At 43.0% G+C, this 26,422-nt stretch overlaps 1 protein-coding gene across 5 annotated transcripts in view; it reads right to left on the reverse strand.

Moving 5' to 3' along the window:
* ZPLD1 (zona pellucida like domain containing 1) overlaps positions 1-10,478 on the reverse strand; it is an 80,724-nt gene extending 70,246 nt beyond the window's left edge. Inside the window, exon 1 of one of the 5 annotated variants that reach the window (XM_064703187.1) lies at positions 10,424-10,478. The gene's annotated coding sequence lies outside the window, so the exon portion shown is untranslated. Of the gene's footprint in view, positions 1-1,106; positions 1,242-10,423 lie in introns of those variants that run through there. The other 4 variants (XM_064703180.1, XM_064703194.1, XM_064703190.1 and 1 more) reach the window with 4 other exon arrangements.
* Positions 10,479-26,422: the final 15,944 nt, after the last annotated feature.

Genomic DNA, 26,422 nt, shown 5'->3' on the forward strand with positions numbered 1-26,422 from the left:
ATGGTAAAGTATGAGCAATACAGTGCTGGGTACAGTGGGGGAAGCTTTCCCTCCAACTGCACACCAATAGTTGAGTCTTACAGGCATTTATAGGGGTACTCATAAGCTTTCTCAGCAGTTTCTATTCCAGTTTTTACTCATCAGCTGTTAATATTCCCATTTTTTACATCACAGTTCTATACACTATGGTGATTTAGTTTTTCTCAGGATGTATCCCACGTGGTGGTGGTCTGGTTTCCGAAAGAAGAAAGATGAATCCCATTTGGTGAAGTCCAGCTCCCCAGATGTGGGTCCACCTTTTAATTCCAAAGACTTTAAGTCTCATAACAGTGATGTCCAGCTTCCCTTGGTCGAAACAATTCATCCTTGAGTTGATGTTCATCTTCCTTTCTCAAGCTGTTTTTCTCTGCTTTATTAAGGTGTGAGATAAGCATATTTCCTTTACACATATTCCAAAGCTATAGTATCAAGGATACAAGCAATATTCTAAAATTATACTTCAAAAGGTTATTATTGCAAAACTCTTTAAGGCTTAACTACAAGCAAAGAGCAACATCCTTAACACTTTAATTCAAATGCTCCTAAATCAACTGAGGTTAATTGCCAACACAACATAGGTTCAAATGCCTTCTCCCATGCTTTACTTTCATCAGTTATTATTAGAATTCGTCTTTATAACTGTCCCATGGTCAGTCTGCACACTTATCACAATCACAAACACACACTTTGCCTCTAGGCACCTGACACAAAACACAGCTCTGTATTTCAGAGGTGGCCAGTAAACAGGGCAAGTTGACTCTGTCAATGACTAAGTTCTCAAATTCACCTAAGGGATGCTTCAAATTTCGTTCTAAAGAGGACAGAAAAAGTCTAAAACATCAAGGTGTGAAAAGGTGCTCAAGTACCGAAAGTGACAGCGATGTAATACTCAGAAGCCTGGCAACTAATTGGCAAAACGGAACTAGCATTCATAATGAACTTTGGATCTTCAAGAAAAGAAAAAAAAAATATTAGGGCTGTGAAGGACGACCAGGGGATCATGCTCCTGCTATCCAAGGCTTGGAAAGTGAATAATAACCGATAGAAACAAGTAAACCTTCTCTTACTGATTGGACACGCCGGTCAACACAGAGCCCGCCACATCCCTGCCTCAGGAAACTTCTGTCGAGCACCAGCCCGGGATTCCTACCCGCAACCCTCACACCAGCCCCCGCTGCCACTTCTCCACGACCCGGTTCGGCCCGCTCAGCACCGCCGCTCTGGGCCCGGTTCCCGGCCCGGCACCGCCCGGGGCTCGGCGGCACCGCCGCGCTGGGCCGGGTTCCCGGCCCGGCACCTCCCGGTGCTCGGCGGCATCGCCGCACTGGGCCCGGTTCCCGGTCCGGCAGCGGCCCCTGGCGCCCGCCCCGCTGCCGGGAGCGGCTCCCGGCCCCCGCAGCCCGGCTTGGCAGCCTCAGGGGCTCAGCAGGGCCGAGCCCCGCTTGGTCCCACAGCGAACAAGGAGTCCCCGAGAGCGGCATTCCCAAGCTCGGCGGCTGAGAAAGGGCAGCGAGAGGCAGAAGGCAACTGTGTGGGAAAGGGAGGGATTGCACGGTGTGGAGGTGTATTTCCAAATGGGGGGGATATCCAACAAGTTTTTAAAATTATGAAAGATGGAGACAGTGCTCAAATAAAAAATTATAGAGGCAGACGAAATAACAGGGGGATCGTGGGTTTCTGGTGTCACTCTTAATCTGTTCTCGAATACCTCCAGTTGCTGAGAATGCTCTCTGAATCCCTCTTTCCATCCTAATCCCCACAGATTTTCCCTAACGCTCTGCCTAAGCCAAAAGCAGCAATTTAGGTCCATCAGGTCTCATTGCACCCACCACAGAGACAGGGCACACATCACTGCCCTCCTCTACAGCACTCTACAGAAGAATGCCATTTTCTAAGCCACACACCATCAGTTTCCTCCAGCCTGTCACAGGTTATGTTTGCCAGAGCTCTCTGATGGTGCTCTCTGCTGGGCCCTCCCCAGGAGATCATATCTTTTCTGAGCACTCCATACAGAATAGCTCCAGAACTCCAGCAGTGCCAGGACAGCAATATGACGCAGTATGTCTGTTCAGCACCTCTGATTGACTGTAATCCTGTCTACTATACACTTTAGTAACATATTTGCCTCTTTTCTTAGTGTCATAACACTACTGATGCATATGCTACTTGTGATAAATTACCATTCCCTACCTCATCTTTTGTAGGGGAGACCAGATTCACTCCCCTCTCTGAGTTATACCCACTGAGTTACCTCCCCCATGCTGCTTCTGTGCAATTCATTGTTCCTGCTTCAGCAATGTATCTCATACTTGTTCTGCTCAGTTATATTTTTCTTCTTCCCTTCTATTCTATGCTATTTCTCTCTATTACACACAATTTTCCTGGTTTCTCAAACTATTTGTCATTTCCAAGCTACCTGCAGTTCTTTTGAGCCCAGGAAATTTAACATCTAGCACCAGTACACTCAATAATCATCTTCTGTAAGTTCTCAGCAGTATAGGCTCCAGAATACACTTTCCAGGCTTACTTAGTTCTCCCATTTTGGTGGCAAACCACTGTAAATACTGTGAATTTTATTTCCATTCATATATTCCAGCATTCTGCACCTGTTGTATCGCTGCCTTCATGTAAAACACACTTCTCTGGCTCAGAGAGTTATTCTCTCTTCACAAGACAGCCCATGCAATCTTAAGGTCCTTCTCCACCTTTAGTAAACTCCACTCCTACAGTGGTCCTGTACAAAGATGCTGTGCACGGAGAGGTAGAACAAAGGACTCACCCTGAGGTCTTCTGGAAATAGTGAATACTCAGGGAAGTCCCATTGTTTTAAAAACTTTATTGACAGTAACTGCAATGCTCCTTGCCTCAGTGCCAACCTCTGCTAGCAATCTGTACTTTGTTAGAAATTGCCAGTATTGTTTTTTCTAGTCAACAGTGCCTGGATTTACAGACACACCTCATAAACAAAATCCCATCTAAGACAGAGTTCTTGCATTGTATGCCAGGCTAAAGGGACAGATTTCATCATTGTTATATACTGTGGCACACTGACATCTCTGCAAGGTGCCATATCAGCTTCTTGTCTCAAGCCAAGCCGACATGGAAAACAGACTTTGGATTAGAAGTAGCTCAAGTCAAGGTGCTGCAGCACATGAGCAACACAGGCACACAGCTCTCACTGCTACAATGATTGCACTCACCCACAACAATGAATAATCATAACTGAGCACATGGGCAGAGTCCAGTTTCCATGAGCTTCAACATGAAAACTAGCTAAGCTTCTGAGAGCTTTCAAGGAGTGTATTTCAAGGCCAGAGTCTAAAAATAGAAGAACAAAGATGGGAGTATTACTTCAGAAATATTTACAAAAACAGTCTTGCAAAGGTCACTCACTTAATACTCCATTCAATCCACGGCAAGTCAGCCACCCCCCACTCCTCCCCAGCTGGTGGGGATGCCACTTTTAACAGAGGCAAAAAGCTGAGCTCAAAGAATTAAAACCTTGATATTTTTTGTGACAAAGCAATGGTCTCAGTGTGATTTCACTTGCATAGCCTAGGGTGGTCCAGTGCTTGGAACAGCTACTGAACACAAAACACAGCCATGTATGGATGTATAGATCCTTGTGACTAGATCAACTTGGAAGAGAAGTGCCTAACTTCCAGCTAATGTACTGTAGGACCTGCCTTCTGTCCTTTCTGCTGATCTGCTACCCTAAGCACAAAATTTTGGAATCCTTTACCAGAACTAAAATTCAAATCCAGATATTTCTTGTGCCAAGAAGTGCTGTCACCACTGCAGATGTCATTCTCTCAAAATCATGAGTATTTTAAGCAACACAGATCAAGATCAACCATCAAAGACTTCAGGTGACATCTGCTGACATCCTTTATGCAACAGGTGCTATTCTGAGACAGTTCTGTTTTCCACTCCCTATCCAAACCAAACCTACATGTTTAAACTCTACATTTCTCATACTACAGGTGAACTTTTGTATTGGGATACACTCTGTTTGCTCCTACACACTGATACTGTGACAGCCTTAAGTATCAAACCAATTTGGATCAGGAAATCAGCAATTCAACGGCACTACTGAGACTCACCATATTTCATTTGGCTAGAAGTACTTGACTATATTTGACTTGACAGTGCTGCAAAATACCAGGAGCCAGATGAATATTTTTGTTTTTTAAAGCAAATGGGAGGGAGGGGGGATATACCCTTCCAGCTGCCTGTCTGGTGCTTTAGAGGTTAATAGGGCAGGTGATAAACATGAAACAAAGCACCCATCCTGCTGACCCTTATGCTAAAAGCAAACTCAATTTTTAGCTCATTTTCAAAGCAGCAAGTACTACATCGGCACCTTAGAGTTATTTGGCTACACACAGGTTCACTGAGCTGAGTGCTACTGCTCAATATGCCCAATAAACTCTATTATACAGAACACTGCCCTTTTTTTCAATTATTATGGTGATTGTGAGAAACCACTACCAGAAACATGACTGCAGAAAAAAATTGGCATATTGTCATGATTTCTGAAAAGAGTGCAAGTACTCTGTTTAATTGCACATTTTTCCAGAGGTTATGTACTACCACCTGCATGTGTATAAAAATACCTAATAAAAATACTGCTGAAGAAGAGCTGTGTTGCATGGGCAATAACCTTTTCTCATAGCAGTCTTATTTTGATTGATACCAGAACACTAGATCCATTGCTGGGAGGGCTTTTAATAACAGTAAAACATACCAACAAATAAAATCAGCCATTATTATATACAGTAAATGGCCTCTTCAGCCTTCTAGAATGATTACATTCACCCACAATAATAAATAATCATAACAGACACCCAGAGCTAGATCCTGGCACATAGACTAACCATGCAAAACAGGCTCATAGCTAGCTTCAGCAGCTGGCTGAAGATTTCCCAGAACAAGGTTCACCCTGGAAGTGATGAAAATTCAGAGCTGAAGCCTGCCTCCCACCTTGTAACACATATGGGAGAACAGCAGTGAGGACAAGGTGTATTGAGAGTCCTACAGCTTCTGCAATTCACCCTTGGGTGCAGCAGCAACAGCCCCTGCTACTCAACAGTCAAAGAACCATTCATGATGTTACTTCATTTCTTTTTCTGTCTAAGGGCTTCTGATCTCATGTCCCAAGGGAGAAATTGTTGGATATGAAGTTAGAGCTACTCTGGAAGTAGGTCTCTCCCAGTCTGTATTGGTACCCTGTTTCTCTTTGCCAAAGGCATCCCTGTGCTCAGTCTGGGAATGAGAGCATTCATCAGAACCACAGTTAAGAGCCCCATGATGGGAAACAACGCCTTCCTTTGTCAGTATTTACTGAGGACAGTAACAGGACACACTGAGAGGGCATCACCTTATAATACATTATTAGTATGCTCTTTGTGCTTAAGGATTTTTGTCTCTTTACAGTTCACTTTCTTCCAAAGTGATGTTTTTTGTCAGCAAAGCATTGAACTCCAACACCTTCGCACACGGTTTGAATATCTGAATTCACTGCCCTCACTCTTCAACCTGGCAGAAGGATTCAGCGGAGAATGCCTGAAATTCTCCATTTGAGGCAGGGCTGGGGATGCTGCTGCGCCGAGCGGACAGGGCTCTGCCTTCGGTGCTCTTCTGCTGCCATCTGCAGGCTCGGCTGCGGCTCTGATCCTGCTCGTTCTCCCTGGCACTCAGCAGAGCCAGCCCACGGACAGACTAGCCTGGACTTGAGGCATTTGCCAAATATTCTGACAGTCACACCATGTGTTTCTGATCTGCCACGATAAAAGAGATGCTTTGGATCAGACACGCAAGGGATTCTGTTTTTAAAGAGACCAGCGCACAACAACAACCGCAAAAAAAGAAAACATTGTCTTTGAAAGCATTCAGTGCACTGGGTCAGAACACGTAGACCTTCTGTGGGTCCCTTATCTCACAGCTACTGTAAAAGCAAGTTGTGGGGCAAAAAACAATTGCCTGCTTGGATGTACAGAACCAATCTGCAGGACTCTCTGCCTCTGAAAATTAAAGAGTACTATGTTACCTAGGAAAGGCTGAATCATTTTATTTACATTAATAATGCTTTCAGCTCCACAACCTACAATAAAGTTTGGAATAAGATGATAACCAAATTTCATGCTTCACTGCACAGGCAGATCACCCTTGCAGACAAGGAAGCATTTCTCACGCATAGCTCTCCACCCTTTATACACTTGTACTCCATTTTAAGGTGATCATTTTATTTCTTTGCCTTTCCCTGAAGCATCCACTCACATAGAAATTAGAATACCAGATGAGAACAACCAAGGTCTGAGCTAGCAGAGAAAAGACAAATGTAACAAAACTTTCTTCAGTTAAAGGACTTCAAAGGTACTATAGCTTCTTGCCATAAAATAAGTTGTATATTGAGTTTATGCCTGTGAGGAACAGATAGGCTAGAAAACACTGCTCAAACAAGAGCCTCTTTCCTGTCTTGTGTATCCTCTTTCCCTATCCTTTCCCTTGCAGAGCCTCAGACTGAGCAGTGTTATCCTGCACAGGCAGGATAAAGCTGACTCCACCTGCCTCTCTTGAGAATGCATTTGCTCACAGAAGGTGGTGAGAGCAGAGCCTATTCACCAGGAAAAGCAGCTCCATCAGGAAGGCTAGACAGGGAGGCAGTTTTTCCAGTTTGCCAGTTACTGACACTTTTTAGTCAGCCATTTGAATACTTTTTTTATTCCAAATGCTGTTTACACACAGAAAGAAAGCATGATTCTTCATGGTTACCCTCCTAAGCTCTGTAAGAATCAGTTAGGGAAGATTTCTGTGGCTAAAATATAGTTTAGCAGTTTCACCCAAGCCAGCTTTTGCCAGCCATATCTTTTCAGGGTTATCTGAGACATCACCATTTCCCAGTCTCATTACAAAGAAAAATAACAGTCTGGAGATGTTAACCTTGAGATGGTTTCTACTGTATTTTTCAGGCAAACCCCAAAAAGTTCTTCTTGGCATGGCTTTAAAAAGCAGACATGAGGCAGATTCTCGCTAAAGACAAAGCAGCTGTTGAGGCCTTTATTGTGTCCTCAAACAGGAAGAAACAAAAAAGGCAAAAAGTAAATTTTTTCAGAACATCCTCACATCACCTTTCTCCAAGGGTGCCTAACCTCACTAGTGAGAGCATCCAGGTCCCTGTTAGACAAATACAAAACAGTGATTAAAAAAATCAAAGCTTTTTTATATGAACAAAAAAAGTCAATGGACACTGTTAGAAAGCCTTGATAAGCAGATACTGGAGCAGTTTTTAGAAACACTGTTATGGGTTCTCTGTTACATGCTTCTGAAAACTCAAATGTACCCTCATGATGCTTCCATCTAGCAGGCATGTGTTGCTCATCACGAATCACAGGACAGAGACCACTGCAAGCAGGTTAAGTTGCAGCAGATAGAAGGGGAATTAAGCTCCTTTTTGTTTCCCAGGTGTCTGTCTCTTGCAGAGTGAGGCAGGCTCTCCCTAGCTGCTGAGGGACTGAAATGACACAGGGCTGTGGTTGGAGAAAGGAGGAGCGTGAGCTGCAGCATGCCTGATTCCCAATTACCTCAGACTTTTCTGGGCCAGCTGCAGGCATGACTCAGCTTCTCACAAGTGGCTGCCTAGCTGCAGCATATTAATGCATAATCAGTGCCAGTTTCAGCTTTCCTCATAGGCTGGGCTGTTATTTGGGCTGTTCAGTGCCACAAACAGTTGAGTCACAGCTGAAGCAAGGCCAGATACCTCAGAGGGGAATAACATCTGAGTCAGGGGCATGATGGGTGTCCAGGGAAGGCTCACTTTTCACCAGCACAATTTTACAGTTTGCTCATGTTTGTGAGTCAGCACCACAGACCAGAAGTACAGAATTGTGAAAGTTTCTTACTGCAAAGAATGTTTTGTACTTAACAAGCACTAGGAATAACTTTCTTCAATGTCAAGACATCAAAGTTGTGGGCAAGCACAGGTGTGAACACATCTGTTGCAGGATGCTATGAAAGGTGGGAAACATATTCCCCAAGCACAAAGCCCCCAGAAACTAAAAGCAAAACAGAAATGCCACTTGATTTGCCTAATCTGCTAAATGCTTATACTGTTTGGGATTAAAATGAAAGATAGCAGATAAACAAATCAGCTGATTGGTAACATGATTATTGCTTATCATTTAAATCTGTCCTTCAGGGAATGCATCCTGTTGGGCTAGGGCTTCCTTTCATTCCTAATATGCTCAGAGTGAGCAGTTTTGCTTGTGCAGTTCTCTTCTGGAGGACAGTAGAATGTGCTATAGACCAAGTGAGATGGGCTGGAGATTTTGAAACTACATCCTCTGATACCCAAACCAGATGTCTGCTGCTAAGAAACTTCAGAGGGCCTACAATAGAGCTTGGCAACTTAGAGAAGTAAACATTAATAAATTACAACTACTGTGGTCTAATATTTACTTTGACCTTGTCCAAGCCTTTTCATCTACTACAGCTTTTAGGTTACTGAAATCTTCTACTGTATATTGAAAAGAACCAAAGCCCTAGCAGTGAGATCCAGTTGTGGCACCAGTTTAAGAAGTTAGCATATGTCATAGTGGAAGTTCTTTTAGTGCAGAATTGATGCCCTCAGTGCTGCTTGACCTCTCCTGAGCAGGCGCATGATAGCAAGCAACCTTTTCATGCCAGCTCTCTGGTGGTCGCTTTGTTTCACAGATTTGCAGATCCTGATTAACACAAAGCACCCAGAAAGCAGCAGATTACCAGCCCAGAAAGCCCTGACTCTCAGTATCTGATATTAACAGACCACTAGAGGCCACACTCAGCTCACTTGGTACCTTTGTACCAACAGAGACAGTACCCTTAAAAGCAGGGCTTAATGACTGGTAGAAGATACAAAGCAGAGGCAGCTCTGGATATTGCAAGACAACACTGATATGCACCTGGGTCTGGTGGCTGAGATCTGAGCAAGAGGAAAACCTTTGCTTGCCCTCACTGTTATCATCCCACCCAGGTGCTGACCTACCCTGTGTCCTGAGGGCACCTCCTCTCCCCTAGCCCAGCAAGCCCCACAGGTACCCTGGCATTCCCCACAGCCCCCACAGCCCATGGCAGGGATTCTGGGACAGCCCTGAATTCTGTAGGTGAGTGTAGGTAAGACACTCTTTCTTTTAGAGGGGAGCCTTGCTAGAATAAAGCAGCAAGGAAGTGGTCCCAAACCTTTACCTCAGATATCAAATGGTACTTGAATAGGAGCAAGATTATTGCTCAGCATCCTCCCTTGCTTTTTTGGGGTGTATCATAGAACAGTTTTAGTTGAAAAGGGCCTTTAAAAACTATCTAATCCAATCCACCTGAAGTAAGAAGCAGGGACTTTTCCAACTAGATCAGGGCGCTCAGAGCCCTGTCCAACCTTGTTTCCAGGAACTGTATCTACCACCTCTCTGAGCAACCCATTCCAGGGGTTTATCACCCTCATTTTAAAGACTTCTTCCTTACACCTATTCCAAATCAAGCTCCCTTGTTTAAAACTGTTACCCCTTGTCCTGTGCTGAAGCCCAGCACATGCTCTGAGGTGATCTTACTGTAGCCTTTCAGTACCTGAGGGGACCCACAAGACACCTGGAGAGGAGCTGCTGACAAGGGCATGCAGGGACAGGACAGTGGCTTTAAACTGAAACATGGTGGGTTTGGATTAGAGCTGAAGAAGAAATTCTCTACAATGAGGGGGGTGAGGCACTGGAACAGGTTACTCAGAAAAGTTGTAGACCCTCCATCCCTACAAGTGTTCAATGGCAGGTTGGATGGGGGTTTGAAAACCTGGTCCAGTGAAAGGTGTCCTGCCCATGGCAGGGGAGGTTGGAACAAGGTGGACTTTAAGGTCCCTTCTAACCCAGGCCATGCAATATTAATTACTTTGGTAACAAAAAGGGGTGCCAGCCCCGTACTACAATCCATCCCACACAACTTGGTATAAAGTTAAAAAAGAGGAAGAGCCTTTTATCAGGTGCAGAGAAACTACTTCTATTTGACTTAACCTGTGGCCCCACCACTAGACATAGCCAGGGGCTTCACCAGCCAGTGCTAGAATGGTGAGGACAAAACAAACCAGCAATGTCAGGGCAGAGCTAGGCCTCTGCAGAGTTGGAGCTGCTGTGGTGGTGCACATCTGCTAACCCAAGTGGGCACAGGTGCAGAAGCCCTGAAGGCCCAAGCACTGGCCAGTTATGGAAGTAACTTTTAGTAGCGTGGAGATCTTTGTTCACAGCTTGAACAAAGTCATGGCAATGTGATTCCAACAGAACATAATAAGAATGCATCAGAATAGGTTTTTCCTGTCCTTGTATTCCTCTCCAGTTGTTGTTATTATATTTCTAGAGTCCCATACCTTCTGAGGGGTTTTCTCACGCACAGCTCTTAACAGCAGTGTTGTTCCTGCTTCTTCATCAGGGCTCCTCCAAGGCTCTCCCTGACTGGCCAACCCACCCCCTTTTATCCCAGTTATCTTCATTAGCACAGCTACCACCCAATTAAGGGCATCACAGCTGCAGCCCATTTAAAACAACTAGGACTAGGGCAAGGCCACTTATACAATACATATATTTTACTAGGACCCCTACTATATTCAGTCATCCACTATCCATCACGACAGCAAGACCACAAGCTGGACCTTTTGACAAAGTCTGGATGTCCTCCTTTAGCTTTTTTGAAAAGGACAGAGCAAAACCAGAAAGGGGACAAGGCCATTCTGGTGCCTACCTCCAGGGAGTTCTTTAAATCTCCTGCACCCTTTTCAGAGCCACAGAAGGCTAAAATACAGCCTGGATTTAGATAAGAGAATGCAAAAAAAAAAAAATCAACTACCTGACAGGTGCTGAGAGAAAAATCATTGTTCAAGCCCGGTTCCTTTGTGTGACAGATAATGCTCATAAGGAAGAGCAAGTGCTGAATTTAATGGGAGACAATGAATGGAAATGGCACTTAGCATCAGCCATTTCAGCATGCAACAAGGGAAGACTGTTTAATTAAGATGGTGCTTGTTAATCTAAGTTGAAATTCATTATTGGACAACACATAAATGGAGCCAACACACTCTTACATCCTATAGTTACATTTTGATCCATCTAACAAGCTTCTGAACATACATTGTAAGTTAATTAAACACCAAGTACACAGTTTCTCATTCCATTATTTTCTGTAACATTTCAATTAAAGACTGTCTTGGGCATTTTAAAATCACTATGTGAGGAATTCTGTGTTTTGGTTTGATTAATAATACAATTTGTTTTCATGGAGCATCTTCCAGCATTCAGCCTTTATGTTCATTTAAAAAAATACCCAAGAGTATTCCATAATACTAGATTAAAATATTGTTGAATGTTTTTATTACCAGGGTAAGATACACTATATTGAAGTTATTGCTATAGATTAGGGGTATTTTTCTCATTAAAAATGTTAGAAGGGTTGAATTGATTATAAATTACAGACAGCTCAAGCACACCAAGGAAAAACATTAGAGACAAAAAATATCCAGATTTCTTTCAGGGATGTTAAAAGAGCTCCATGTTTCACATGTTCCATTACCCATTCCACCTCTTAAATTTAAAAATCTCATGACAGCCTTGATATATCTTATGAAAAATATTTGGGGAAAGAGAACAGCAGCAGCAAACAAATTCAGTTTCACAAACCTCACTGCAGCAGAGCAATTGTGTGGGGAACAAGCAACACTGCTTACAAAGCTCACAGTGACTTGCTCAAAAGAGCACATGCCATGGCAAGGACACAAAAGAAAAGTTTAAAAGTATTAAATATATTGTAAGGTGGGAATGAGGTAGAAACACAGCTAGAGAGGGGAAAAGAGAAAGGATGTATTAAGCAGAAAAAATCCTGTGTACCTCTACCAGAAAACCAGGGTGGGTTTTTTTAAATACTAAACTCTCCCTCCAATACTTTCCAACAGCGCTGAGTCAGTCCACAGCCAGGATCCATGAGACACCTGCTACCCTTTGTGGTATTACCTGTTTTCACTCATGCCCAAGCCTCACCACTGAGGAGTAGTTCCCACAGTCTTTCCCTCAGGTTGGTACATATTTTGCATTTTGCAGAGCAGCCCTGCAAGCTTTTCCATCAGCCTCCAGTCCCACAGACCAAATCCACCTGTAGCAAGGCAGCCAGAAGGGCTACCAGAGAGCAGCTGGCCCAAGCCCTAACACCTGCTTGCTCTTCTGCTCTAGAGTCTCAGGGCTTTAGCTGGTCAGAGTGACCTTGAGATGTGTTAGAAAGTCTCTTTTCTCAGCCCGGTGCTCGAAGAAGGAGTCAGAGCTCTTCTTGTCTCAGTCTCAAGGCTGTTTCTTGTTTCTTACATATAAAATTCTTTTCTCTGGCCTGCCTAGGTCTGTCCAGCAGGACAGTTCCAGGCACTCTGCCCACCCCTAGGGCGGTGTTATCTTTTTATACTAAAAACTATGTGTACAATACTTACAATTACTTTCCAATACATATCACCCATGTTAGACAGTGAGCTTCTACTCTAAACCAATCCAAAAGTGCCAACATCACAGCAGAAGATGGAGGCCAAGAAGAAGGAGAAAGGCTGGACATGCCCAGATTCCTCCATCTTGCCCTCTGAACCCCCATTCTAAAAACCCCAAATAATCTATTTTTCACCCTGTGAAAAACTAATCATTATTCTACTTAAACTTTCATGGCTTGCAGGTCCTCCTACAATGTTGGCAATTTTTTCCATGGGTCATAATCAAAATCACAGGTGTCTTGGGCTCTGTGCCAAGGTCTCTGTGCCCCCTGGCAGGGGTTCTGGCAATCCAGGACAGCTAGAGGGATGTCCTGAATTCTGACACCAGAGCAGTGCGACAAATGGACTGGCATCATGTTTCTGCCAGTCTCTACCTTCCATATGAGATCTAAAACCTAGAGCCTGTCTAAATGGCTACTTAAGGTCACACAGTTCCTTCAATACTCCTTTCTTTCCCACATTCCAGAGCTGAGGGAGTATCTCACTATTCATTGTCTCCTGAGCAGGCAGCATTCTGCCAGCATAGTGCCAACCTGAGTCAAGCGCAGTCCTCCTTCCTGCTGATCCTCACGTGTATTGAATCAGGGCTGTTAAATTCTCATTACATTCTTAACTGAGCACCACCTTCCTCCCTGCCTGTCCTCGAGCAGGGTAACAACAGATACTGCCCAGGAAAGTAGGGGTATTCCGCCTGGATGTAGTAGCCACAAAGTTATCCTCAAAGAATGCTTTGATCTTGAATTTCTACCACTTCATCCACTCTTCCCCAAAATGTAAAACCCACAATTCCTCCAGCAATGCAGTCTTACAAATCCTGATTTCTTTGGGTTTGGGGATTATTTTGTTTGCTTTTTCTTCTCGTAAGAGCAACTTCACTCTCCTACCTTTGCCAGGGTACTGACCTCTTTAGAACTTTAAGGAAAGAGTAGTTTAGTTCATGGGGGAATCTGACATCATTTCCAGTTCAGTCAAATTTTCCATGGGGCATTTGAGCCGATTACTAAGTGTGTACTCTACTTGTTGTGATACTTCTCATTCACTAATTAGAGCTGAAACCTGCCTATTGAGTTCTGTCGCCAAAGATACTTGGTGGCACATCCCTAAGGCTTTAAATCTTTAACAAACTAGGTAGGAAACCATGATCTGAATTAGCTAGGAAGGTCTCATTCTTCCTCCCCTTGAAAAGGAGAAAAAAAAATAGCATGATTTTTTCTTTCCCTGAAAATAGATTTAGATTTGAAATCAGCAACAACAAACATTTTAATACTGTCTATTTCAGGCACATGCTTTTACACTGCATGTGATATGTCAGTCCTTCTAGCAGGGCATGCTCATAGACAATATTCTGGAGAACATAAAGAATGCTATCATGTTTGATGGTATCTTAAGCTGTTGTTTGCTCTGCCCCCACTGAGAAACCAGAGTGAAACAGGCAAGTGACAGTTTAGAAAAACCCTCAGCCAGCTCACTATTTTTCTTTCACAACTAAAGTTTCATTCTGTGGCAGAAAGAGGTATAAGCCTGTTTGCCTTGTAAAGATGCACTTCACTTCTACGTACCAGGGGTTGCTCTCTATGGCTCTGGTAAAGCAACACAGACATCTGGAATATTTTGGCCCAAAATGATTAAGGTCGTTGTAAATCATGATGATTTCACCCATAAAGCTATGCAAAAGCCTCTAAAACATTAAGGAATGAATTTCTAATTCTTCAAACCAGGAGAGCTGAGAAGGCAAAGCTACAATTAGAGAAAGCATAATCTACCAAAAAGCTCACCTTTTCCCTAGCTTCACATTTAAGCAGAAGAACCTATTCTCTTCTCCCCAGCCACACTTATTTTCTCATTTTCCTTTTTCAGCCATTTATACACTCAGGCAAATGTATTTAATAGCTTCCAGTAAGTCATACTCCTGAAGTAAAACCTCTACATACTGGTGACTTCAATTTGTATCCAGCCCAACAACTTTTAACAATGCAGTCTCCTGATTAAAACTGCACTGAAAGAGCAGATAAAACAGCACACATCTTTACTGTTTTTTTATCAAAACTTCTAAGAACAAAAGCTGAAAAAGCAGCTTTCATGAACGAAGAGTCTAGCAAACCTCACACAGAACAGGTATGTGCATAAATTACTCTTCATATTTAGCCATGTATAGCTAAAGAAATAAAAGCGTCTTCCTTCCCTTTTGGATAGAAGCTGCAGAAAAGTATCTACCACAGAAAGGCAGAGCCTGCATTCATGGATCTGCAGTACTGAATTCAATTAGTCTGATTTTCCTGAGTCTACTCTAGATAACGAAAGCTTTCCCAGGAAACTGCAATTATATTCCAAGTGATACAGGAGAAGAAATTTAGTGATCTGCTTTGAACAGTCACCTAGATGCAAAAATATTTAACTATCTGTTTTATAGTACACAAGGCAGATGCCCAAGTAACTCTATTATCATGAATTATGGAATTTTGTATCCTACTCCCAGCTGAAGTTTTGTCAGAATCCAAGCTAAACATCTTAACAAAGAGCAACAAATCTGAGCAAGATTAAACATTAAATCTCAATCAATTCAGATTAAAGATTTCATGTCACCTAAACACATAGTAAAAAGTTCCTAAAAGCCATTAAGACAGCACCATAATTACAGTCAATATTTATTTAAACAAATGTCTGCATTTATAGAGCAAGTGCTGCATACTTTGGAGGGAGGCACATGTTTCCTAGTAACTGACCTTCCACTTGCTGCCATCAGGCATCCAGACACAATGCACTTATTTGTGACCAAGACTTGTTTGGTTTTGGTTTTACAAGGTTGAACAGCTCTATCATTCATTTTACATGTTATACTTCCATTTGTTTTTTTGACTTTTTTTAAAAGAAAACTTCATAAGAATGAATTTGGCTGTGCATATATATATATACACAAGTGTTTATAAATACAGAAATATATACATGCACCACTACGCTGTACATTTGTACTTGTGTGCAATTATACATTTGCTCTGTCTCATATTAAATTTAATATTGCTGCATCATCTCTTACACAGTCTGAAACATGATTGGGAGAAATAGTTTTCCAACTGTTTATGTTTATTGCCAAGTTTTCCATTTTATCTGGATGTACAGAACTTCAAAGAGGAACTCCTCCAAACAGATTCTGCTCCTGCCAGGTTACTTGAGATGCAGGTTAATAAGCTGCTAGTATCATTGGTTAAAGCTCCTCTACCCAAGCATTATTTACTTGAGCTTCAGGAGCACTTCTGCAAAGTCCTTTGAAGATGATCAGTGTAAGAGGATTCTACTTCAAGTAGTATTAGATGCTATTCTACTCAGGTTTCCATTCTTCCAAAATACCAGTAGTACTGATGTAAAAAAACTCCCATATAGCCTGATTTTTTAAACTAATCAGCTCAACTTGGAATTACATGCACAGTTTTTCTGTCCCAGCAGTCACAGAAGACTTCTCTAAGATCCTTAAACAGGATGTTGCTCCTTTGCAGAGAACACATGAAAAGCATCACTGCAGCTCTCTTTCCTCCTTGTTCTCACTCTTTTCTTCTATTGTGGGTAATTCCTGGACCCTGCATCATCTCTCCTGCTCCTGGTCTTTCAAAAACGAGCTTCATTTCTCCTCTTGCACCCCACATTCTTCCTATATGGGAAGAATAACTGTCCTTTAACATTGTTCCCCCTCCTTACAAACATCCCCACAGTGGGAAAACATTCCCACCGCAGCCTGCCATGCACACGGCAATTTCTTCCTCTCATTTAGATTCAAAAGCCAAGCACAACTAAAAACTGTTCTCTGTGTTAAAAGAGGCTGACTGATCACTTTAAAAACATGATCAGTGGTCAGAAAGCAAAAGACCCCAAATGACCAATTGAAGACTCCTCATGTCTTCTAGAAAATGGAGATAATGTCACAGGGCATCCAGGCAAGGCACACAGCTGAGTTTAGCAGTCACAGAATATTCTGAGTTGGATGGACCATTGAGTCCAACTCTTAGCCCTGCATAGAACCTCCCCAGGATTCACACCATGAGAATTGTGTGTGTTCATGAGCTTTGTGTTTTTTTTTTTTAAGGAATCCCAAACAGAAAGATGCTGAGAAAGCAACGATTTTTCAGAAATATTTTAGTACAAGGCAAACTAAATAAAATGGCCACATGATGCCAGCATTGTCTGGGAAACAGCAGAAAATTCCATTCCTAATCAAAGTATGTGGATTCGTTTCTTTTTCATTCTAACCATGTTTTTTTAAGTTTTCCTTAGTGTGCACACATCAACCCTTTCATTTCTCATTTTGCTGCAACCTTTTTATCCAGACTCTTAACAGCCTGCTTGGATAACCCCATGAAGAGTGTGAAGCCCCCACTTTTTATTCTTCCAGTACTACAGAGTTTCAGCAAACCTATGCTCAGCCATCTCATGACTCTCACCCCTTTCACAGCTTGTTTCTGCTTTCTGTTTTGCATGCCAAAAATCAACTCAGACTTTCTGTTTTTACATACAAGGAAACCCCATAGAATGATGCATTTCCACCTCACTACTTGGGTTTGCTTTTAGCATAAGTCTGATTGAACTTTCAGGTCATTACAAATTTTGATCTGGCTTACAGGAAAGAAGAGAATAAGGATGGTTTTTTTCCTCCAAAACAGAATCCTTCCATCCACCACAGTTTCTCAGTTCAAAATTGTCTTGTAAGAACATCCACAGTATATTCTTGCTCCCTTCCATGGGACCTTGCTTTCAGCTTTGTGACGTATACACACTTTCCTCATTTTTCCTTGAATGTTGAAAACCTTCAGAAAGAGCATAGAACTAGAATCATAGACTCATTTAGGTTAGAAAAGACCTTTAAACATCATCCAGTCCAACCATTAGCCCAGCACTGCCACTAAAGTCCACCACTAAATCATGTCCCTGAGTGCCACATCTACACATCTTTTCAATCCCTCCAGGAATGATGATTCAACCACTTCCCTGGGCAGCCTGTTCCAGTGGTTGACAATCCTCTTCATCAAGAAATGTTTCCTAATATCCAATCTATCCCCTGGTGCAAGTTTAGGCCATTCTCTGTCATCCTATCATTAGTTATTGGGAGAAGAGGCAAACCTCTGCCTCTCTACAGGTTGCTGTAGTGAGAGATAAGGTCTGCAGTAGCCCACTGGCTGAGCCACACTCTGCTTCTAGCAAAGCTAAATGTTTCAATAATTTGGTCCCTCTACTCTGAGACCATAAGCTAAAGAATTCTGAAGACATTGTTACACTGTTAAACAGTCTTTTTTTTTTTTTTTAATAAAAATTAAAGAGACTAGGCACTTCTGGTTTTTACAGTGATATCCAGAAGATATAGACTTTCCCCCCAAAGCTTTTTATTTCTCTGTGTATATGTCCGCACTTTTATAAGAGCAATTTCTAGGTGGAAGAATTTCTATCTTACATTTTTTAATGCATTTGAGATGTATTGATTGGTAGGCCAATTGCACACACCTTGACCTACCCAAATAAAGCCACCCCAGGGTCAGAAGCTGTAACTTGAACTCCAGGCAGAACCACACTTGTCTCCCCTCTCTCACCCCCCAACAGGGCCTTGCTCTGCTTGCCTTCTCACTGTGGTGCACTGAAACAGAGCAGAAGTACACCCACACCTGCTCTTCCCAGGCAAAAAAAAAAACCCTAGTAAATCAGAACAGCAGCATTTCAAATCTCGTGTTTTAGAGGAGAAATACAAAACACCCAAGGTCAGACATATCAGGTAGAGACATTTGGCACAAGGATAAATACTTCCTTTTGGAAATCCTCTGCAGAGATTAACTGGAGTCCTTATTCAGCTAGACCTGCCATATAACCTTGGTTTTCATCTCTTCCCTATATCAAGTAAAATATTTCAAATGGCTCACAGCCATGCTGATCTTAAGACTCACATCCTAGCACAACAGAAGTTGATCCCTGTTACCTCAGACTCTGTGGAATTGTGTCAATGCAGATTTCAAAATGCATTCAAATTCCCTTCACAGCAACAGGAGGATGAGTAAAGATATATTTACCTGTTTCATTTCCTCATTGTATTCCCCAGTGCCTTAACAAAAGAGGTGCTTTCAAGGAGGAAGGTGCTAAAGAGATCTGGCCAGCAGCAGCCTCCAGCACTCCCAGCCTGTTAACCCACCATGCAAGGACAAAAGGCACCTGCTTTGGTGGAAAAGCCAGAGCTGGATCTCATTCAGTGTTGAGCTTTAACCCAGTTGGATCTCATTCAGTCTTGCCACCAACAATTACCTGTTTCAGCACTCTTTGTCCTAATACCACATCTACATTTCCTATAGCTGAAAATGCAACCACCACATTCTTTTCTATTTCTTCAGTTAAAAACCTCTGTTCTTTCTGCACAATGGGATAATCCCATATTAGAAGATGCTCAATGTGAATTCAGATAGAGCTCTTTGTGCAGAGTCTGCTCCACAAGCTGGGCATACAGCGAGGTGGAAGAGCTGGGTTAAGTGACATGAGGCAAGAGAGGGCCAAGCCTGGCTACTGCTCATTGTCAGGACCCTCCCCTAGATGTCCCACCAGCACTGGTGAGGCAAAAGAGCACAGCTGCTCCCATCTCCCCCAGCCAGACTGATGAGAACAGGAGAGATGTCCATGTCCTGACCACCACCCCACAGCTGGCACTGAATCACAGTCCTTGGAGGCTCTGGGAGCCACAGTGTCAGACTACCCATTGATTTCAACTTTACACAGTGCTTTAGAAAGCCTGGTCGTTGCCCTGCAGCCCCACCATTTCTCAAAAAAAAAAAGCTAGCATGCCAAATTTCCACAGTTCTGCAACAGGCAGGTGTAGTTTCCAATAAATGAGTGGCATCTGGCCTGGAGGCAGATCCCAGCTCTCCTGGAGAGCCCCAATGCACCATTATGCCAGAGCCAGGCAATAAAGCCAAAGGACCTTTGTATTCTTGGCCACTGCTCATCATTCCTTCATATCAGAGTATGCCCAACAGGCCTTCCACAAACATTTTTTTTTTAAGTTAAAAACACAAATGAACTTTCAACACATTCAGCTTTCACATGCTGAATTCCTTCTGCCCCAAAGGGATATGCTATGAAATTGGGGCATTTCCAGGATGATGGGAAGACAACCAGTTTGTTCATGATACAAAAATCCATCACAACTTCATTTGTTTCATGATAAATAAGGCATCTCTGCTGTTTGATTTATCTAGACATTCTTGGTTCAATATTTAGAGCATTTGAAACAACTTCACCTTTCAAGAAAACTTTTTAAATAATGTGAAAGGGAGGAGGATGGCTGCTCAGGCAGGTTGGATGATCCTGTTTCACATCAGAAATCTAAAAAAGTGACATAATTGAAGTGTCTGGAGAGTATTACAATCACTTGGGGTTCATTGTCTAGCTCTCAGTACCACATAAAGGAAGCTGCCTGTTAAGTAGGGAAAGAAAATGGTTTTGCATCAAAAGGTGCATCAGTATAAATATCATAATACACAAGTGTCAGCTTCTGCCTTTTATTCAGACAATGAAGGGAGCAGAGAGCCTATCTTAATGTGAAAAGTTATATGATTCTGTCAGAAAGACAGCAAATTTGAAAGTCATAAAACAAAAAAATTGTAACACGTTCTTTGCATGAACTGAATTCAGTTACACCTTACAAGATGCATATTTCGTTATTCTAAAAATCCCAGAAATGCAAATTAAGTAGTGCAAGAAATTTCAGGTGACTTTTTGTTCCCACTTACTAACATCAATTGTTGAAACAGATAAAGCTCTGCACCCCTGTTTTTCTTTTAATTTACCAATCTGTTCCTTTAAAAAAGAAATTTTTAGTAGAATTTCCAGTCTTCTCTGAATGCTATATAAAACTCATAAGCTGACAAAATGCTGATCAGTTCTAAGGGGTCCACCCTTACTTCAAGAAGAGATGGGGGAAATAACAAAAATTTCATTTTATGACTCAGATCTTTCTCTTATCTGTAAAGCCAAATCATTTAAAATATTCATATCTTGGCTACAATATGGCTTTTAACAGCATTGAAATGAAGAATACTCAGAATGCAGTTGAAGAGTTTTTATAATAATTATTCCATTCCAGATAAAAACATATTGTTTTATGCTTAAGGTTATGACAAGTATCCATCATCCATTACACATGAGCATATATTTGATGTGTATCTTTTCATACAGCTCTGTGTCAGTTGGCTATTTGTTCACACTGTGTTGATACTGGAAGAGTTAAGTGTCCTTACCATATCATGGTATTTCTTCAGTTTCCTGGCAAAGATGTCTCATAAAATACCTGCCAGAGCAGCTTTGCAGGGTCTCTGGAAACTGCTTCGCTTCCTTAAGTGACTTGGCAAACCTTTGCTAGCAAACCCAGAGAACATAGATGTGTCTGTTTGGATTTCTACCTGATTTCATGGCAGAATTATTTTAGCTTACAGTGTGCCAGAAACTGGGACATTTGTCTGTGCATCACTTAGCACAGATCTATAGCACAGAGCAGCAGCAATATCTAAAAGCAGAAATTTCCTCTTTACCTGTCCCAAAGCCCACCTGAAGGCACTGCATCATTTGCAATACTGGGCCTGACTGAACCACTTGTGCATCCTCTGGCCAGCCTGCATCAGAGCCAGGAGCTGAGGCTCTTGTCCCCAACGCAGCTCTGAGGGTCAGGGACACAAAGTGAGGGAGAAGGGAAGTGGGAAACATTGTATTGTTCATGGAGGTGATTTTGCTGTTTAAGACCTTGACTCACGGGGAGTTCCCCGTGAAGGCAGAGAAGACTGTAAAACCACATGATCACATAATATTGTAAAAACCCTGACCAAGTGCATGACAGAAATTCTTGGGTGACTTTCAGGAAGTTACTGTGAACACGAGGGGAGCAGTACCATGCACACCTGCCTTGCTCTGCCTTCCCCCACAGTGCCCGTTCACCTGGCCACTCCTGGACAGAGAACAGGGTCCAGACAAACTGGTGCAGCTCTTCAGGGCTGCTCACCATGGCACTGCTGGACATACTTGCCCAGAAGAGTCTCCAATCCTAACATTAAGTGAGCTCCTTATTATCAACATGCACACAACACATGGACAGGACAGGTTTAAGCAGTGTGGCTACAAGAGGCTCCATCTCTCCCAGTGGTATCCAGGCCACAAGGTACCAGCACAGTTTCTCCCTGCCACCAGGTGCTGGGTAACACAAGCAGACACACAGTACCTCTGCTCTGCCTAGAGCTACCTGGACTGACACGATCATCTGCCTCTGAGAAGGGTGTGTTTTCACTCCAGAGCTGAAATCAGATCATATTCTCATCATGGCTGAACAAGCACACAGATTTGTGTATTTAGGTCCCTCAGTATGTTCATCCAGCACTAAGCTATTTTGATTGCCATGCTTTAACACAGGAATGTGTCTCTTAGGCACGAATGTGTTGGCACCGTTCAAGAGAATTAAGAGGCAGTATTGATTATTCCTGCCAGAATCAGTTCTCATGACTGGCAGTAAATCCAATCAGATTCAAACGGTAACTTGGATGCCCTGAAGCATGACAGTTATTTCAAGCTCTGATAGAATTTGTTTCTATAATTTATATCTCCACTGTGTGCTTGCTGTGGTGTGGCCATGCAGCCAGAGTTGCTGGCCCAGGAGCCCCAAGAAGAAGAAGACACCCTGGGGCCAGATGCAACCACAGCATCATACAGGCACCCCTCTCACTCGTACACCCCCGTACCCAGCAGCCATGCAGCAGGCAAGCTGGCCACTCTCAGACTGAGACACTTGTTCACACTCAGCAGAAGTGGAGTAGTCCAGGTGAAGTAAGAAGGATGACACTGTAACCAATTTATGTGGGTGCAAAGCATTTCATGTTTCCAGCAACAGCTCTGTCTCTACTTGGTTTGGAGCAGCCAAAAGAGACCCCTGAGCCAAGAGAGTCCCAGGTATCCTCATGTCTCCTGCCTGGCTGGGATCTGAAAGCCATCCAGAGTGTGGAACCCGCCCCCCAATACCTTGGTGGAACAGCAGAGCCTCCAGGGCCAGCAGCAGCTCCTGCAAAGCCAGCCAAGGCATCTCTGCACACACAGCCCCATCAGGCCTGTGACTAGGCAAGCCCTGTCCTGCATCAGATGTATAACACAGTAATTCATGAACTAGGACCTCTTTCTGAAGGGCATGGTCATGGGCAAGCCCACAATACTCAATTTGGAGTGTCTCCAGACCATCACTTGTGGGGGTGTTCAGAGGAGTCCCAGGACGACGGAAGAGATGAGAATCTTGACTCCGTGTTTCAGAAGGCTGATTTATTATTTTATTATATATATTATATTAAAAGAAAATTATAAATTATAACTATACTAAAAGAACAGAAGAAAGGATTTCATCAGAAGGCTAGCAAGGAATAGAAAAGTATGGAATGATAATAAAATCTTGTGACTGACCAGAGAGTCTGAGAGAGCTGGACTGTGATTGGCCATTAATTAAAAACAACCACATGAGACCAATCAAAGATGCACCTGTTGCATTCCACAGCAAAATGTAAATTATTGTTTACATTTCATTTCTGAGCCCTCTCAGCTCCTCAGGAGAAAAAAATCTTAATGAAAGGATTTTTCATAAAATATGTCCACGACAATCACTGGTGAACTTTTTGTTAAGGAGGTAATTAGTGCCTGCTGGAACAGCAACCCCCCAGAGCCCTACCAGCCCACAGGCAGCGGCACAGCACCAGGTGAACATAAATCCAGGCACGACCTGCCCATGCAGCCTTGCAGCCTAGAAAGTCCTGGGCTTCATCAAAAGTGTGGCCAACAGGCTGAAGCAGGTGGCTCTGCCCCTCTATTCCACTCTCATGAGACCCCCCCACACACACCCCTCCTGCAGTGCTGCATCCAGCTCTGGGGTCCCCAGCATAAAGAGGTCCAGAGGAGGGTCACAGAGAGGATGCAAGGGCTGGAATATCCCCCATAAGACAGAATTGGAGTTATTTAGCTTTCAGGGAAGAGAATGTTCCAGGGAGACCTTACAGCAAACTTCTGGTACCCAAGGGGGGCCTAAAGAGACTACTAGAAAGAACTCTATATCAGGTGGTGTAGTGATAGGATGGAGAGTAACAATTTTAAATTGAAAGACAGTGTTTCAATAAATTCTTTACTATAAGGGTGCTGAGAACTGATTTGCCCAGAGAAATTATGCATGCCTGGAACTGGTTGTCCAGAGAAATTATGGATGCCCCCATCCTGGAAGTGTTCGGGGCCAGGCTGGCTGAGGCTTTGAGCAGCCTGGTCTAGTGGAAGGTGTCCCTGCCTATAGCAGAGGGGGTTGGAACAAGATGATCTTTAAGGCCCTTTTAACCCAAACCATTCTATGATTGTATTGCATTTGCTCCTTGTGGAGAGCAAAGGAGGAAGTGGAATTGCTGACTTGTCAGGAAAAAAAAAAAAACAAAACTGATGTTGGTCAATTCTTGGTCAAAGATGGAAATTTTTTTAAATCATAGTGAAACCAAAGTGTGCTGTGTGCATCAGCCATATTAGCCATACCTGTAGTGAGCCAAACAGCAAATCCTTTCAAAGACCTTCCAGTCCTATTCCCTTCACATCCATAAATACACTTGCTCTAAACCAATATATACACTAGCTTCTATGCATGAGATTAGTAAACCATTAAATATTTTTGATTTTAATAAGTAATGAAACAAGTTGTTCTGCACTGAACACAGAATTTCCCAGTAGGATAGTCACATTTTCTCTTAGTGTAGTTGCTCCAATTGACTTTTTTTTTTTAGTTCAGGATTGAGTCATCACAAATAGCCTAGAAATTTGCTCTACCAGTGAATGGAGCTCTTTCAACAAACTATATCAAAAGCAAATTTCAGATGATGTTTAGAGTATAATTCATCCCTACTGCACAAGTATTTAGCCTTCCCATTATCTGAGAAATATCAAAATCTTCATTACAGCAGATGTTTAGGGTTTTTTTTAATTGATTAAATGAAAATTCTAAAAAACAACAATTATTCTTGCTGGCTTTATGGGTATGAGTTGGTTGATATCAGCTTGCAAAAATTAGGATTTCTGATACTCTCCACAAGTACTGCACAGCAACTGTGTTTAGTGTATGTAGAAGGCTGGATTCTGGCAAGCTTGCACACCCTTTCTACACCAAGGAGGAGTGGACAACATCTCCGTGCATGCAGCCCACAAAGGCAAAACAGATGTTTCAAATCATGCTGTCATGTCGGAGACATTCCCCATGAGATGAAGTATTGCCTAAAATGAGGCAGTTAAGCAATGCAAAGCTCCTTTGTGTCAACACAAGGGGCCCAGATGAAGCCTCCTCTCCCCCAGGGACACAGCAGGTGAGGTCTGCCCCAGCAGAGGAAGGGGCTCTGAGTCCCACTGAGCATCTCCACCTCTGCCCTCTGGCTCCCTCCAGCCCCACTTCAGGTTCTGTGCAAAGGCCCCTGCCCCAGCAAAGCTTGAGTCAAGAGCGTTTCCAAACAATTCACCTGCTCTTCACATCACCCTGATGGAAGAGCAATGGCCAAAATGCTGAAAGCGCAAATTTCTTAAAACCAAGGAATGATGTGGGAAAAGTGCATAGATGTGCTCAATGCTAAAGCCTGTGAAAGAATCCCACAGGGAAATCATTTGCTACTCTATCACAAATATAGATCACTACAAACATGATAGTTCAAAAAAAAAATCCATGAACAATCTTCATTTTCTCCAAAACGTTTCCATAATGATATTTTGACTTTCAGAATCTAATGTCTTTTTTTGGTAGAAGACTTCAAAATATGTATCTTAACTTCAGTATGTCCATCAAGCTGTTCCTTTGAACAGCCACCTTCAGAGCACGAGGCTTTGAGCTGCTTCTCTGACATTGTGACAAGGAGGAGGCATGGATAAATAATGAACTCAAAGTGGGCAGGAAAAATGCAGAAATGAGATATCAGGGTTTGCGTCATTGGTTAGTTAAAGAGCTAGACTGCTTAATGGAGAAAATTTAGGACAGGATCTGGTTTAAAGCAATTACTGAAGATAAAATAAAGTCTCCAATCCTGTGGATGTCAGAAAGAGGTGTATTCAGCGTGTTCAGATCTCGAACCAGCACAGAGGATTTGCTTGGGCACTTCAAAACGCCTGCAACCCCACCCCTGCAGACCATCAATAAACAAAAGAAGAGGTAGACAAAAAAATGAGAGGGAATCATATCCTTTACTGAGCAGGGTTAGGCACTGCTTACCAGGGACCACCAGCATCCTGCCCCTGGGGTCAGGCACTCTGGGAGCAGCTCCCTGCATCCCCCCTGAGCTCAGCCTCCCTCCTGCGCCGTGATCACACCAACCTCCCTTAGCCTCCCACATGTGCTCCACCAGACTCCTGTAGCTCCCAGCCACCTATTACCAAGGTAATTAAATATTATTACCTTTAATTAATAAGTTCCCTCAGAAAACACACACATATGAGCAGGGTTTCACCTGCAGCGCTGTGTGGGTCAACAGATTATTGGTCTGGGCTGATTAGACTTTCAAAACGTGCCGCCTGATGGGCTGTTCCTGGCAGGGCAGGAACGGGCAGCAGTTACGAGAATCCATGTCAGCACAGCCATTATGTAACCTGGCACTGCTCACACCCTTGGCTGCCTGCCCCTGAAGTCCCTCCCTTCCCTGCCCTCCAACACCACCAAAAGGAAAAGAAAACAAAGAAAAATCCAAGAGGCAGCGGGCAAGAAAGCTTTGTGACCCTGAAGGTTCACTCATTGACCAAGCAAACACAGTGGGAAAGGCTCTTCAGAGTAACTGACAGCTGGGAATTGAAGGGTCAGAGCATAAGAGAAAA

Source organism: Zonotrichia leucophrys, chromosome 1 (genome assembly GCF_028769735.1).
Source record: "Zonotrichia leucophrys gambelii isolate GWCS_2022_RI chromosome 1, RI_Zleu_2.0, whole genome shotgun sequence".
NCBI classification, from domain to species: Eukaryota; Metazoa; Chordata; class Aves; order Passeriformes; family Passerellidae; genus Zonotrichia; species Zonotrichia leucophrys.